The sequence below is a fragment of the Manacus vitellinus genome, unplaced genomic scaffold, assembly GCF_001715985.3.
Source record: "Manacus vitellinus isolate BGI_N305 unplaced genomic scaffold, ASM171598v3 scaffold_33_pilon, whole genome shotgun sequence".
Taxonomy (NCBI): domain Eukaryota; kingdom Metazoa; phylum Chordata; class Aves; order Passeriformes; family Pipridae; genus Manacus; species Manacus vitellinus.
The window spans coordinates 8473404-8487321 of NW_021940478.1; the positions used below are offsets into that span (position 1 = coordinate 8473404).

General features: G+C 38.2%; 1 long non-coding RNA gene across 1 annotated transcript; it reads right to left on the minus strand.

Annotated features, from left to right (window-relative positions):
* Positions 1 to 4939: 4939 nt before the first annotated feature.
* Positions 4940 to 13918, minus strand: LOC108640455. Its single transcript, XR_001921188.2, has 5 exons — positions 13747 to 13918; positions 12754 to 12925; positions 8471 to 8759; positions 5892 to 6083; positions 4940 to 5058 (listed from the first exon to the last, which is right to left on the minus strand). It is a non-coding gene; the product is annotated as an uncharacterized LOC108640455 (long non-coding RNA).

Sequence of the window (13918 nt, forward strand, 5' to 3'; positions counted from 1 at the left end):
GATGAGACACTCAGTGTTAATGCTCAGGTGTACGTGAGTGATTATTTCTCTCAAGAGATGCCAAGGGGAAAAGTTTCTTCAATGTATATTAGTATAGGAACTTCGTTTAGTGAAGAAAATATAGGTTATAGTAAAGTCATTTGTTCCAACAACTGCAGTGTTACACAGATATGAACCATCAACTATGCTATGACTTTACTCATTCACCACCTACATATCTTGGTGGTTTGATACCGTAACTTGAGCTCTCTCGCTCACTGCCTGGTCAGGTATTGCCTGTTTGGCTGAGGAAAGCAGGTAGCAATTTGGTTTTCTAGATGTTCCAGGCTGGTGAATTTATGTTACAGCTCCAGCTTCAGCAGCCAATAGGCCCAGGCTCCACTTCTAGCACGGACTGCAGTTTCCTGGTGCTCTGTCTATGTTTGAGTCTGCTCCATGTTGCTGGCTTAGTAGCTATGAACAGTTTGCAGTGTGCAAGGGCCAATCCTTGCAAGGTCTGTGTTACAGAGCCATGATTGCCTGATGGAAGGGGGAATGCTCGTTAGGCTGATTCAGACCCACTTGTTTCAGGGCATGTGCTTTCTGAGTGCTTGTGGGCTGGAGTGACATCAGGATGCTGCTGCTCAGAACTTGGTGGCTTGTATCCTCCACTGCGTGAGGCTGAGATGAAACCACACGTCACGAAGTCACTGGCTTATTAATGCCTGTGGAGGAGGGCTGAATTCTGCACTCACACTGCCTGTATAAATTGGATTGATTGGATTATTATGAATTGAAAAAAGGCTATGTAATCACGGTAACCTTCTAATTTAAAGCATGCAAACATTAATGGGAAAAGCAGTACAGGATTAATGTCAGTTATTACCATACCCCCAAGCAGAAGCCTCTGTGTGCAGATCAGCATCACACTGTGATGATCAGAAAGCCTGTTCTACTACAGGGGTGAAAAGTTCAAGCCTCTGATCAATAAGCCCAGGGAGTCAGGCAGGAAATTCAGCTGTACTCATACTCATGTGGAGGTGGGGGGGGGTTGTTTTTGTTTTGGTTTGCTTTTATTTGTTTTGTGGGGGTTCTGTTGTTTGGATTTTTTGTGAGCTTCTCTATGCTAATAAAATCTATGCTTTCTGCTAGAGATACAAAAGGATGGGAAAAGAAATGAGACGTTGGGGAAGGGTCAAGAGAGTCAAGATTCATGGTTGCATATTAAGTCAGTACTTTATGGATTCTGGCAGGAGTGTAGTTCACTGCAGCTCAGTGAAGCATGGAAGGATTCACATCGCTGTTAGTTCATATGTCAGGCAATTAATCTTAACCCACTCTTACTCATATATGTTGTCTGTTCTATTATAGAGTATGTGTGTTTCAGAGAACTCCCTGAAGATACTGAACTACATAAAAAAAATCCCACTTAGCTGTACAGTAGTCTGTGCTGCAACATACAGAATTTCCCTATCTTTAAATTATATATATGTGTGTGTGTGTGTGTGTGTGTGTATGCTAATTATTGGTTAATGCTGACATTTTTATAGTGGTTGTTACAGTTTTATGAGTAATTTGGTGTGGAATGTCTATATATTGTAAAAAAACTCAAACCTTTTAAGCTCTAAATAATTTAAGATTTAAAGCTATCACAATTTTCCCAAGGATTTCAAACCTGTGACAGGGTAATGCAGTTCTACAGCAATTCAGTTTCTGCTTGCTTGAACAGGCTGTAGTAAAGAGGAAAGGATTGCCTTGAGGCAACTTGTGGTAATAGCTTGGAATAGAGAAGGATCTCAGATGTTTCCTGAGACTGGTGAAATTCAATTCTGTTTTTGTATCAAATGACAGAGTTTGGAAAGAAAAGTCTGATCTTCACATAATGTACAATATCTCTAGTTGTGAAGTCCAGCTGCTTCTTGCATATGTATTTTTTTCACTATGGAAGAACTATCTTAGCCCAATCTTTCTGCTGGCTTTTCTGATTTTAAAAATAACATTATTAAGAGACTTAGAGTTTCATAAAATCAAATATAAACAAATTATCACAGTATTTTGAAATTGGTTTGTGCCTTTAAGATGAATCAAAGTATTTTTCTTTTCTGTCACTGTTTTTTCTTTCTTAGATTGTGTTGACTGCAGTAGACAAAGAAGTTGTCTAAATCTTTTAACCTTGGCTATTGTAATTAGTCCTTTGCAAAACAAAACCAAACAGATACCTCTGGTGCCATGTCTGAAATTAATAAAGTGCATAAGACTGAAATCCAGCAATTTACTTGATAAGTATCAACTGTTTTTTTCGTTGAGGAAAGTGGAATATGTGGACAGCTACTTTTATACCCTCTTTTTTACACACTTCAGTCCATATAGTCAGAGCAGTGATGGACTATAAAAAAAATCTCACTCAGACTTGTTCTTCAAGGGGATTACAGCCAAGCTGCTCCAGAAATCAGTTGTTCAAGCCAGGAAGAATATTGAAAGCTGACCATGGACAAAGTGGTTGGATTTGGTTTAAAATGCAATTAAAAAACCCCAAACAACCAACCATCTGATCTATTTCCTTTAGAGTTAAAGCCACTGTAATCTGGGAAACCTCATACTCACTCAGTTTTGTGGTATTACAGTGGGAGAAGAAATATGAGGGATAATTCCTTCAATAAGGTTCTAGGGAACAGAAGTGTATTTTATCTATATTCCAGCAGGGTCTTCACCTCCACTTGCCTCCTAAGGATCAGATTTTTGTCAGGAACCTGCATGGTACCAGGGAATTATCATGCGCTTTCTGTCTCCTAAACAAATCAATTGGCATTCACATTATGGCTAATATAAAGCACATGCACTCTGTTCTCTATTCGCACTTCCTTGCAGTAGGTAACAATCTGTGGCCATGTTCCTCTGGTTCCCCCTTCATCTTCTGGGAAACATCCTCAGGAGCACTTCCACACCCACCTCGACCTTCCACAGGCAATAAATATGTGTCCTTCTCCTTGTCCCATTAAAAGATGGTGAAAAACTGCTGCCTTTTCCATTGCTAAGGTCTCTTCTCCTGGCATTACATATGAGGCACTATTTCTCCTCAAATTGACTAACCAATTACCATGATCGTGTTAAACTTGTCCTAGCAGTTTTGTTTTCAATCTGTACATAATTTTTCCAGCTATATGAATTGGTGTGCTAAAGGATATTAGTTGTCCCTGCACAAGTTATCTTGATAGTATCCTTAGAGCATTTAATTTCTAGAAACACTAGTGCTGCTCCTAGGATTGCAGCAGATCACACTGTTACTTTAATATACTGTCATGAAGATTCAGAATGCAAAGCAAAGAGAAAATAAAACTAAGCAGTCCTTCCTGTACACACCTTAAAAATAATTTTTAAAAAGTGTGTAAATTTAGAAGTAGAATGCATTTTCTCTTAAGACCAGTGCAGAGTACTTTTTTCCTGTCACAAATCCAGCTTCCAGACTGCTTCAGGGAGAGGATTTGCCATTTGCACCAGTAAATCAGTAATATTTCCTGTACCTGTTATTGTGCAGTCCTTTGTATGTTAGTGCATATTGGCAATAAGTATTTTGATTGTCACTGGCATTTTCCCCCAAAAAAACTGTTTCTCTGGCACCTCCAAACCATAAAAGTTCCCGTGCTGCACTTCATACTTCTGCAGCCTCATGTGGGGCTGGCTGTAGGTGTTTCCACTGAGGATGGACAGAAAAGTGTGGCCCTGCAAGTTTACAGGGGTAAAATTTCAATCACCCTTTTACCATGCAGCCTCTGAGTCATGTGGTTGCTGGGTTCAAGCAAGGAGAAGCTGGGTTCAAGCAAAGAGAAGCTGCCAGCAGAGGCAGAAAGCCACAGAGACAGGAGGCTGTTCTCTGAGCCAGCTGGAAGCCTGTTTCCCCATGGCTGGATGGAGACCTTGTCTCAGCCACCCTGCCTGCACATAGGTCATCAAAAAGCAGCTACTGGAGTGCTTGGATTCTCGATTTCTCTCTCCAGTATTATTTACAAAATCAAGGAACAAAAACTGTGTAGTAATTTAAAATAAACCAAGATTAAAAAAACCCGAACAAACAAAAAGCATGATCCCAGATAAGAGTAGTACTTTCAGCAGGATCTAAATGTTTAGGGACCGGTGTGGCATTATCAAAAGTGAAGGACACAAGTTTAAAATTAGAATTGTACATTTAATTCATTTGAGCAAGATTCAAAGTTTTAGTCCAGAAATACACTAAAAAAATTATCCCTGCCCCCACCCTTCTACAGTGCTTGACAGCAGCTAATGTTTAACTGGCTAACAGGATCAGAGGAAGCAAGTTTGGTTCAGGAAGCATTGAAAAGACTGTGTGACAGGTAACTACCAGATTAATGTAAATACACACATGAATATGAGTATAAACACATAAGAATATATGAAACACGGAAGCATAGATAAGAGTATAAACATATTTTAGACTTCACTGGTTGCCTGGAGGATTAGAGCTCTCTGCAGAACATACTGAAAGGTCACCATCTCACTGCTTTTATCCACTGCACTTAAATGTGAAAAATAAAGAAAGTGATTTGCATCTTGTAGTTGAATGCTACTACTTTACGGGTCCTCCTGTTCTGTCATATGAATCAAGAAATGATGATTACATGGATTCAATTGTAAACCATAGTGATAAGACACCCCCTGAACACACGGCAGGAAAGAGACATAGAATTTTACATAGACTCATTAATCTGCAAATTTGAAAGTGACACAGGCTTCACAGTTAAATAAAAATCCTCTGCATTCAGCCAAGGTAAACCTTTGGAGTGAAAAGGAAGGAACTTCTTTTGGGGAATGAACGCATCCTTCTTGTGGGAGAAGTAAGAAATGCCATTTCTGCTTCACTTGGTGGGATAAGTTGAAAACAGGATATAAAAATAAGTGAAATTAAATGCAAGGAGACAGAGCAGGGTGTGAATGGCACCGCTTCTTCTTCAAGAACATCTTTATTTTGGAAACAAAGTGTCTTCTTTCAAGTGAAATTCCTTACAAGGAGTGGCTTCTTCTTGAAGTATTTTCAAACTGAAGTGAGTTGAGTGAGTCCTTCTGCTTCACCGAATAAAAAGGTAAACAACTCAGTTTTGGCACCATTAAGTTGCATTCACAGTCTATCATATTACAGAGACATTAGAAATGATGCACTGAATCATGGAAGTAGCAGCCTTTAAATGTCTCCTCAGTTTGGGAGCAAAAAGAAATAGGAGACGTGGGATTTGTCCTTTTGTTTTAGTTGGATATGAAAATGGAGACAGAAGCAGTTATAGCAGATTAGTATCCAGATACCAGCAAAGGAAACATATTTAGCTAAATTTATTCTTAAATATAAAAATGTGAACTATGTATTATCTGCAGATGGCTTGCAAAAGGAACTGCCCTGAATCATGTCAAGCCAGTACTAGGAAGAAAGAGTTTAAAAGAACTTTATTAAGGTTGCAATTCCAATTCATGATGATATGAATCATAACATTCTTTGATAAGATTTTAATGCCATGATCATATACTACATACATGGCTGGAGAACTTAAGACTTCATTTGCTTCAAATTACAAAGAATGCAAGAAGGCAAAGGATGGTCCTACCATGGAGGCAAGTGATTTTCTGGCCTAAAGGGACTAAATTTTATTGCTGCTCCTGACATTAAGCATCTAGCAGTGCTATGCAAATTGCTTAAAATAACTTGGCTACCTGTTGCTGTTGCTAACTTTCTATCCCAATAACTCAAGCAGTCAGATTTCAGAGGTACTGAGCACTTAGAGCTCTAGCTGAAATCAAAAGGAGTGATGCTCTGAGTCCATGAAAAATATTCTATATTCATAAGCAACTTCAACAGTCAAGTTGCACACTTCCAAAATGAGCACTTAGAATAAATGGACACTTTTTACCTTGGCCTTTCCACAGCTCAGCTTTCTAATGGTAAAATCAGGAATACTTCATCTCATAGTAGTCTACTATTTTGGAGGCACTTGAAGATACTGTGAGCACAATTGGAGATCCCGTGAGGAAATCCAATCACATCTCCAGAGCAGGACTGGAATACTGTTCAGTAAGTAAGGCCTACAGCTACACTTTGAGCTCTGCAGAGAAAAGCAGTGACAACACTATTGAGCAGCTGTCTATCTTGTGTGCTTAATGAGACAGTCCTGAGAGAAAAATGGCCTAAAATGCATAATTAAAGGCTGTAACCTAAATGATACGCTCAAAAAAATAAAAAAGGGCTGCATTAAGGTTATAAAAGCAATGTGACTTGGGGCAATTTTTAGCGTATTGGTGCTTGAATCTGTATTCCCATCATTCTTTTAAGATGAATTTTTTTTTAATTGAGTAATTAATACTAAACTCTGGTCTACTCTAAAAAAAAGTAATGATGCATTGATTTGATGAAATGCAGCATATTGCCCTTTAAAATGTGGGCACTACAAAAGAGTACACAAAGTGTATTTTTTTTTACTGAGTTTGCAGGACAAGGTTTAGGTATATCTGTGTTTAAGATTGTTGGGTTTTAGCACAAATGTGGGCTAGGATACTGTCTTGAGAGAAATTGCTGTGGCTTCTTGAAGGAGCAGTAGCAGACATGAATTTGTACATGAAACGAGGCATACAATTTCAGTGGCTACACCTAGTATCATTTACCCAATTAGTTTTATATTTTACAATGCTTATAACATTTTATAACATCAGCTTGGGGTAATGTGTCTCCCAACCCTGCATAGCAGTGACTTTGCTGAATTTACTCAGATGTTGCATGTACACAGATATTTGCAATTAAATACTTGCTAAAATTATTTGTAAGCTTAGGTGAAATTATTTTACCTGGCCACCAGCATTTTGTTCAGCAATTCTTTGCAAATAGCCAGTATAGGTGTTGGTCAGCCTGATCTTTTATTTTTGCTAAGCTGTTCTGTGCATCCAGGTTCCTTCATTGCTTTTGTCCATGTCTACAGTTTTCACAGCTCAGGTGGTAAGAATATAGTGGAGGCAGGGAAGAAGAAAGCACCTTCCTAAAATTTAGTCACTTTACTACATAAGAAATTGATTCAAGCATCTACTTTGTTTTCATACTAAGATGTTGCAAATCTGTTACAGCTAGAACAGTTCAAGATTTTTTTTTCCAAGACATCTTTTCAACAAAATTGCCATCTGGTCATTGAAGAAAAGTTAATTTATTATAAAAAATAACTAACTGAAGAATGGTTTATTTCCTTATTATGACACACAGCAATATTCTTTTTAATACCTCTGTAAATGTTCCATGAACTGTTATGTGACAGGTTCAGCAGCAACCTTGACTTCACATTTATACACCTCCTCCTCCTTCATCCTTTAACCAGTGATTTCTGCCTTCTCTTCTCCCCACCCCAGGCTGCAGCAGATCACCTCTTGAAGTGTGCTAATGCACCCTTTCATTTCTGTATGATGATCTTTTTCTGTCCCAGATTAGCCCCCTGACAGTACCTTGTATTGAAAGGCTTCAACTGATTTGCCTCAAATAGAAAAAGGTCCTGATTTTAGAGTGTTTTCCGATTTTAAAGTGTTAGACAATGCTGGTTCCACTTGCACAACAGGTGATCTTTTACACATTACTTCAGTTTTTTATGTTGCTGCTGAAGAGGAATGTCTTTACAATTAGATGAAATTGAAAAGCAATTACAATCAACCATGCCACCAGATGGAGCTTCTTTTCTGCCTTTCCTGGTGAAGGTGCTGAACCTATGGGACTGTAGCTGTATTTATAGTCAATGAAATAAAAAACACTCTTTCTATTTTTACTTCTGGTGATGCAGAACAAAGCATCCCTGCCTTCATAGATAGCTATTTCAGTGACTTCTGTTTGTATACTGTTAATGACAGCTATTGTGCCAGTCCTTTACTTTTGCAGCATTAGGCTGTGTCATGCAGTCTTGCTTCTTGTTCATGTACTTGAGAGTTTTCAAGTACAGGCTTACTTTGTAGAGCAGGACACTAATATTAAAGCAGCATTTCTGCTCTTTTTTCTTTCCTACTGTAACAACTATTAACATTCTTTAGAAAAGCAAATCTCTCTTTATTTCAGCCCACTACAAAATCTGTTTTATTCACTGAAATTCAACTCTGAAGTCTCTTTTTTGTGCTTTAGCAGTATTGTATTTTGTTACAGATATCTAGTCACTGGTATATATTTACATCAACTGAAGTTATGATGTTCATAAGTCATGAGAATCGATATAAATGACTGTCTCTCTTACAGGATATATTCTATCAGATACCTGTTTTACTATCTATTACCATAGCTGATAATTGAGGACAGACTGTAACTGAGGCTGTCCTTGGGAAATGCAGACAGTCAGGGTGGAATTTACTCCTTTTCTGACAGTTTAAAAAAATACACATTCAAGCATACAATTTTTAACACAGAATTTTTACAGCAAGATTGCTCCTCTGTTTTAAGCCAAGTGAAAAAAAACGGGACTGACGTACAACTTACCTGTCTTGTCTGCGATTGCTGGACTGAAAAGGTTGATCTGCATTTGCCAGCAGTTATTAAAACAGGCTGTATTGCACAACTCTGTTTTCCCAAAGGACAGGGAGGTATCTAAGCTGATGAGGTCAGGTTAGCATTTCGTTATGCCACGTCAAACGCAACTCTAAAGACCAGCAAGGTTTTGCCAGCCAACGTCATGAAGGTCCTTCTGATGAGCTGGCAAATTCTGTTGTCCTAGGAGAGACCAAATGAGTTCGTGCCACTATTGATTTTGAGTGAGTTACACACCTTGCTGCTTGTAACAAAGACAAACACAGAAATACAAAACAGAATTTATGTGGGTACAAGTTCATGTTGTTTTCCATTTTCATGTCTCATTTCCAATGGGTAAAAAAATCTAGAGATTTTTTAGAGAAGGAAGAAAGGAGAGGGGAAAATCTAATGTCTCAGGCATGTAATATTCATGTGCTAACAAAGAGGTGGTCTAAAGATGTGTTGTTTTGTCATATTTTATGTAGTTTCTAGGAGTATATTTTGGAGGGTATATCAAGCATTTGGAATTTTGGAGTGTCCTTAGACAAGAGGTAAACATATCTTCTGTCTGAATAAGTTTCTTTACAGAGTTTTAAGAAGACATTGGTTTTGGTTTTCTGAAGGCAGACTGCAAAGTGGCAGAGCAGGAGCAAAATCCAGCAATTTAAGAGAGACAGCAAGAAAAACTTAACTATTTTAATAGCCTAGCAATAGTTTTGAGGGTAGAATGCCCTTCATACCAACATACTCGGGGTAAGATGGAGCTTCTTTCTCACAGTAATCCAAAGCAATACTAGCATAATGTAGGGCAAGATTTTGATGCAAATTATATTTTTCCTAGATTGCAAAACAAAACCAACAACAACAAAAAACCCCCACAAAACCCCAAACAAACAAAACCAAACACAAACAAAAAGCCCCATAAACATAGAGGTTTTACATGTGAGAACCTGGATCCTAGTGTTCATCAGAAACTTTTGAAAGAGATGCGGTTCTGCAACTTTCTGGAGATTCACATTAAAACAAACAAAACCCCCAAAACAAAACCCTTTTCAACTCCTATACTGTCAATACATTTTGGAAGTTGAAACCGTTTTTTCTCACTGATAATCTGAACTTCTCCTTTTCATAGACTGTTTATTTGGGGTAAATTGTTGAAATGCAACAGTAAGTCTATAGGGAAGGCAGGATGACAGCTTGTATACAGGAGGGTTTTTTATCAGCATATAGTTTACTGACTGACAAACGCCTTAGGATTTTCAGTGTACCACAGGAATATAAAAAGTTTAGATAATACCTATAAGTATCAAAGGTATTAAACCAAATCTTGACACCTTTAAGAGCCGCAAGATCCAAGCAACACTTCAGAAATCATAGTGCATAGAAGATTTTGTGCAACATGGTTATGTCACAGTTAATGCCAACTCTACTCTGAATTTAGAATATTTTGTACCATTACTATATATTTACTTTTCATGAAGAATGGCCTTAATTTTATATCAGAGGCAGGGAAATCTTTGACCTACTGAAATCAATTACAAAACTCCATCTTCCAGGAGGTTAGCATTTCACCCAAATGAAGGGACATTCCTTGCCTTATTGCCAAATACTCAGTATTTGTAATTGAAAAGGATATTCAACATCATTATAGGAAACACACCCATTGCTGTAGTTCAGTAAGTATATTTTCCTGTATTTAAAGGAATCTCTACATCCCATAAGAAACATCAGATGAAAGTCTGCTGAGACACAAGAAAGAATATACAGCAGAGATCTCTAAAAGTGATTGTCTGAGCAACTCAAAGCTCTAAACGTTTGTGCTTACTGAGCATCCTGAAGAAATTACGTTTAAATCTTGGTATTTAAGATCTGGAAACTAAAGTAATCACTTCCATTTACTTGTTTCCATTTCAGTACTTTTCCCATTACAGATCTGATGCATGCCTTTTTGAAGTACAGCTGCTTGGTTTTCCTGCATAAAGAAGAAATTAGGTCTGATAATCTAACTTCTGAATAATTTCTATTCTAGTTGTATGGGCCCACTGAGATTTTCATTCAGTGTTGACCATCCTCATAAATGCAGTAAACTGAAATCCCATCCTTATTAGAAACACAGAGAAGTTAAATTTTCTGATGGGATAGGGAGCATTTTGCTTTTTGTTAAAAATAATTGAGAAGGCTATTAATATCCTCGCTGACATTTTTGTAAAAGGAACATGACTGTTAAAACTGGGACGAAGAACTACATAATTTTCAAAGTGAAACAAGTACGAATGCTGCTAGCATTTGGGAAAAGATGGTATTAATTTTGTGTGTGAACTGTGATAATCCCTGCATATTTCTAAATCCCTGTAAATTGTTTTATAGTGCTTAGCAGTTATGACTCATTCACATTTTCTTATAAGCTTATATTCTTTCATGGGGGATTGTCCTACAAAAGACTTAAGCGGGAAATTGGAGAGATGTCGCATATTTGAACTAGGTACATCCAAAAGTAGAATACTTTCCCCTTGGACTAACTGGGAATTTTACTAGTTTTGGATTTGAAGGTTGAAGCTAATATTAAAGGTGCATTAAAAGAAATGATGAACAGTATTTGAATGGGCTTCAGTATTACATTATGTGGTTGAATGGAATCCACAGAATCCTCTCCAGTTAATTGACTCTGGGTGTCTGCAAACAAATATTTTAATGTTCATTTTGTTTTCAAATGATGACAACTATTGATCTAAGCAGCTTGATCAATTTATTAATCTGCATAGCAAATAGAGCTCCAAACCAAAATCTCCAATCTAATGAGAAATACATTCCCATGCAATCATAGTGAGAAAAAACAATACCATGGATTGCTTACCAGTGATTTTTGCATTCTTTTTTAAAATTTCATTTTCAGTTTTCTTCTGAGGATGCAAATACTCCTACAAGAAGTGTGTGTTGAATGCAGGATGGGATCAAGGTGGGCAGTTGGGAAACAAGATGGGGTGAAATGAAAGGTGGTGCTGTGTTGATCCTGTGTGTAGTTTATGACCTTAAACACATCTGGTCCAAGCTCAGGGAATGCAAAATGCCTCCTGACTGCAAATATGCTCTCTCTCTCTCTCTTAATAAGAAATCTCTCTGCTTTTATCTCAACATCTTCTTTAATAACAAATGTGGTAAATTAGAAGCCTGAGATCCTGGTTGCCCTGTTCTTTTAAGAGAAGCCATTTCGAAGTATGTAACTTATCTCCTTAACTAATAACTCCTTAACTAATGTCCTCTGGCATGGTATGTTGCACAGGTGAACATCTGTTCTACAGGTTTATCTGACTTTAAATTACCCCTTTCAAAATGGTAGCAATTCATTCCAACTAAAAATCCATCTTTGTATGCCTTTAATTGCCTGATTTTAATTATTTTCCTGCAATATGCATTCGTGTTGCCTTAACTGCTTTTGCTTTATTTCTGTGAATGGTGGTTCTTTTTCGAGGCCTGTCTCCCAGAGTTATGGAACATATAAGAAATGTGTATTAATTGCTATCCTATGACTTAACTTTTATCAATATTTACAGTTGGTTTCGCTTTTTCCTGTCCTCTATTTTGCCTTAACCTTTCACATTATTCTGTAATTTCTAGTAGTCCACATGGTTTTTGCCTTATGAGCAAACAGCAGATTTTTTTCCCTTTGCTGCTTAAAACATTTGTTAATGATTTGGCAAGCTGGGAAAGCTTCCACAAGAGGAAGTAAGGACTGGTTTCTTCCTTTCTGTTTTCCTCACCATAAAATAGATAACACTTCAAGAAAATAAAGTGGTAGTGTTGTATTTTATGAAAAGGATCTAGAACATACTGTAAGTACTAAGCACCCCAATCTAAACATCATCTATCCATTTATTTTTCCTTCCAGCTTGTTAATTTTGAGGTGCCACAAGCCTCAGATAGGTGAGTCATGAGGTCTCGCTTCCAGGGACAGGTGAGAAAGCGCCTGCATTGCAACCTGTTTTCATCACAGTGAATGTTAACAGGAGAGTGGCCCAAAGTTTTTGTCCCCTGCTCTGTTACAGCCACTGGCAGGTCGGAAGTGATGGTGAAAGCAGCTGACACCAGCACCTTCCCTGTCAGCAGGAAGAAGACAATCCTCTTTCTTGTGTTCCTCTTTCTTGTGTTGCATCACAGACCTCAGATGAGTAATTCAGGACCATGCTCTGGGGTTTAGTACCATTAATTTGAGACTGGTTAGTTCAAAGAGCTGAAATAGTGGCACACCAGCTCACTTGGAGAGGATTAGGCAAAGAAATGCTCCTATGAAGGGGGGCAGCTCGCAGCAGAGTGCTGGTGATGAACAGTTAATGGCAAAGTGGTGTTTGTCATGTTTTCTATTAGCACAGTGGGTGCTAGCCAGAATGTTTGTCCTTCGTTCCTCTTCTTACAATGCTCCAAACCAAACTACAAACAAATATTGAGTAATCAGATTATCTGGCACCTCTAAGTAACATTTCGCTGTTCAGCTCTTCTGTCAAGGCGTAGTAAGAACATCCTCACAGCAGTATCTGCTAAGAAAACTGTTTGGTGGTGTTTCTGCTGCTTTGATATTCATTCCTCTGTGAGACCCAGACTGCACACTCAGTTGAACTGCACTGTATTCACTCACACTGGGAGGCTGCTTTTTGGAAACCAGATTGATGCTAAAAATAAAACAAACTATGCAAAACGAACAAAAAACCCCTCCTTGCTATCCTCCCCATCCATAGTGGGAGTATACTGCTTCAGAAAGCATCGTGTTATTTGCATATGCTTTTTAGTGTCTTTTCCACGAGAAAAAGAATGGAGGGGAGTTTAATAATGTAGTATTTTTGCAATCATCCATGCAAATCACCCCCAGACAATACTGCGGCACACACAAAGTATAGAACCATGTTTGGAAACTTCTCAGATATGGATCTCACCGTACTAATAAAAGTATCTTGCTATGAGGATGCTGTTTACTATGCATCACGCCTAGAAAATAAAACTGAGGGATTCTACTTCTCTTTATTCGATTAAAAGGTAATGCCCGTATTTTGATTTTCCTCCTTGATTTTTTAATTGGAAACTTTAACGATAGTCTGACCTTCTAAGAGGGCATGTGTGCACACGTGTGTGCCTCAGCCTTTGGACTCGATTTTCCACGGGTACTGTTAGTACCGAGTGTGGGTAAAAAATAAAGAGATCGGCTTAAAAAAATGTATCATACTTTAAAAAGTTAATGCCTTCGGAGTTTGTTTTACCTTTGGGGTTTTGTCCTGGAGCTCTGGTCTCAAAGCTTTTTCGCTGCAGTTAGGATGGGTGGAAACCAAACTAAACACAAAAGCCAGGGGTCTAAGCCATGAGTCTCACAAACTCCAAGCGGCTCACGGGCAGGACCCCGCGCTACTGACGCCCAGGCCGGCGGCAGGGCGG